We start from the raw sequence: 3,586 nt of genomic DNA, 5'->3' as shown, positions 1-3,586 counted from the left end.
AATTATAAGTGGTTGAAAATATGGTAATCAAAATAAGGATTTTTATAGGTAGAAATGAAAGATTGTTTTAGAGTTCGAGTTACCATTCACATATTGGTAAGATAGGCGTAGGATCACGAAAATTGCAAATTATCAGTCTTTTAAGAGTTTGAAAACGGACAGCAGAATCACCACTTTTTCCTCTCCAATTACCTGGGTTCGACTTCCCTTTGAACCTAGGTAACATTACCGTTTTCAGGTTTTTTGTGGAGAAAAGGGGAGTATATAAATATTTATATCTGAATTGTGTCGCAAACAAAGAAATGCTCATACATAGTCATATTCTGAGACATAATATCAAAACGAAATCATAGAATCATATACTTAATAGCGCTAAACAGACCAAGATATATTTAGTTTCATTTCAAATATATTTTATTGATTTAAACAAAAGGATTGAGCAACAGGCTTTGCCTATATAAGCTCTCTCCATGGCTTCCAGCATACTTTTGATAGTTTAAGACATTGAATACAATATTTACATACATACATTATATTTCATCTCATCTCATGACACTTAGGTACATTTATTGCGAGGTAATGTACAATAATTAGGCTGGAGTAATATTTTCATGTTTCCATAAAATTACATTATTTCATGTGATACTTTAAAAAAAAATAAAAAAATAAAAAAAACTTTGCGATGTTTATATTTAATATAGTTGTAAAATTTGTGTCAAGACGAATTAAATATACTGTCATCGATATACACAGTTTTCCAAATCAAATTAAATATATGGATATACGTCTTGACCTTGAGCCACTTAAATGTTGCTACGGCAACATGAAATAAAGCAAAACTTATACAGGCATGTATGCTGATAAAGAAATGTACCAGGACTTATTTGAAATAGACATGTCTTGAGATGAGTTGGAAAATCAAATAGAAAATGAACTAAAAGAAAACAGATAAAAAATAACGAAAACACAAAAAGAAAACATAACTAATTATATAAGAACACAAGAAAATTTCGAACACACACTCTTACACTCTAACACCACATATGTTTCTACTGGCATGGGTTTGTTGGCTTATTTGTTGTAGTGTATGTTTATGTTTGTTTTAAATAAATGTGCAGTTGGGGATTAAATATGATAACAAAGTACACTAGCTCAAAGGATACAAAGATATGGCATTTTAGTATTTCATAATAAATTATTAGTTTTTTTAATAATTAAATAAATTATAATTATTGATTAACATTACTCCGTCATACCTTAAGTGTCAAGGACCATATACATTAAGTGAAGCGCGTTAGCGACCCATGTTGTCTCTTTTTTTTCATATTGCCTTTAACTGACCGTTGAAAGCAAGGCAATGCTAATTTTTGTTCAATAGACAGAATAGCCGCCTTCCAGTACCGATCAATCCTGTTCAACGTTACCATTATGACGTCATAATGATGACGACATTAACGATCGGCCATGGCATTCATAGCTGTTTAAATGGTAAAAGTATAGAAAAACAGGAAACCACATCTGCGTCCTATAAAAAGTATCATAATCTGATGATATTTTCCCTTAATTATTCCTAATAAAAAAAACCAGAACATTTAATAGATAACATCAATGTCAAATATTTTGCGTATGAGCTCATGTAATTCATAGATGAACTATTGTGACGTAACAAACTACATATTACATCATGACGTCACAATGGTGATTATAGATAATGACCTAAGATGGCGATATTTTTTTATAATTCATTTTTATTCATTGATTTTTTATTCATTGATATATTTTAATATCATTATTTTTCAAATTTTAAACTCAATTTTTGCAAAATCTTTTTATCATTTGATGTTGTACATTCAGAAAGGAAGCTGAATACATGCATAAGAATGAGGAAAATTAGGCTCTGTCGTTTTATCATTTATCATTGGATGTTGATCATTGTGAAATGATGCCTATATTCAATAAATAATATCTTTTATTTGTTACACAATATAGTTTTATTTATATATTGATTATTGATGTATCTGTCATTTACTTTGCATGCATCATGTACGTACCATGCACGCATCATAAGTGTTATTTTTGTTTGCTCTAAGTTTAGTGTAAATTGTATCCTCTCTCTATCTGTATATATGTTATGTTAATTTTCCAGAAACTATCCAACTTGATCATCTACACCCACAAATCCGTCAGAAGCGGTCTACGGATGATTTCGCCTTTCCACAGGAATTTATGTTCCATTTTTTGCTGCAAGGGAAACCGCTGGAAATTCAACTCTACCGGAAGGACTTCGCTACCGGAAAAATACCAACAGTTAAAGCAACCGACTCAAGATTCTCGACAAAAAGGATGCGTCGTTCTTTAATGGTGCGCATGCGTTATTTTTAGTACATTATCATAATGTAGGCAAATGGTTTACTATCTCGTGTATTTGCATATTAATGAAATACTGATCGTAGTGATATTTAATTCATGTCCTCTTAATAAGATTTCATTTTTCGCGGGGTCCTCCGGATAATCCAGACTAGGACAGGTAAGGTAAGATAATCCAGGCTGGGACAGGCAATGTTAGATAATCCAGACTGAGACAGGTGAGATAATCCAGACTGAGACAGTTGAGATAATCCAGACTAGGACAGGCAAGGTAAGATAATCCAGACTGAGACAGATGAGATAATCCAGACTAGGACAGGTAAGGTTAGATAATCCAGACTAGGACAGGTAACGTAAGATAATCCAGACTAGGACAGGCAAGGTAAGATAATCCAGACTGAGACAGGTGAGATAATCCAGACTAGGACAGGCAAGGTTAGATAATCCAGACTGAGACAGGTGAGATAATCCAGACTAGGACAGGTAAGGTTAGATAATCCAGACTGAGACAGGTGAGATAATCCAGACTAGGACAGGTAAGGTTAGATAATCCAGACTGAGCATCCGTTATCTTTAGTACATTATCATAATGTAGGCAAATGGCTTACTATCTCGTGTATTTGAATATTAATGAAATACTGATCGTAGTGATATTTAATTCATGTCCTCTTAATAGGATTTCATTTTTCGCGGGGTCCTATTTTTCACAATTTTCGCCTACAAAAATGGTTGGTAGGTTTCATAAGTAATGTAGAAAGGAAACACAAATACAAATTTACATGCTATTTCCTATTGATATAGTAACCAACGCAATGAGACTGTTAGCTTGTTCTAATCAACCTCGTTAATCTACCATCGTTACTTCCGGAGGACGATAGGCTTCTACTCTGTCTGTCCGTCCGTCCGACAGTTTGTCGATACCACTGACAGGACGATAGGACTATACTTTCTCTGGCATTCCGTCCGTCGGTACTTCCGGAAGGACGATATGTTTGTTATCTGTCCGTCCGTCAGTCTATCGGTACTTTCGGAAGGACGATAGATTTGTTCTCTGTCTGTCCGGCCGGCCGTCGGTACTTTCGGAAGGATGATGGCTTTGTTCTCTGTCCGTCCGTCAATCCATTTTACTTTCGACCGGACGATTTGTTTGTACTTTCTTAGTCATTCAATCCGTCGGTATACATGAAGGACGATATCTTTGTTCTCTGTCCGTCAATCA

Source organism: Mizuhopecten yessoensis, unplaced genomic scaffold, assembly GCF_002113885.1.
Source record: "Mizuhopecten yessoensis strain PY_sf001 unplaced genomic scaffold, ASM211388v2 scaffold3279, whole genome shotgun sequence".
Classification (NCBI taxonomy): Eukaryota; Metazoa; Mollusca; class Bivalvia; order Pectinida; family Pectinidae; genus Mizuhopecten; species Mizuhopecten yessoensis.
Note: the sequence above shows the minus strand (reverse complement) of the source record.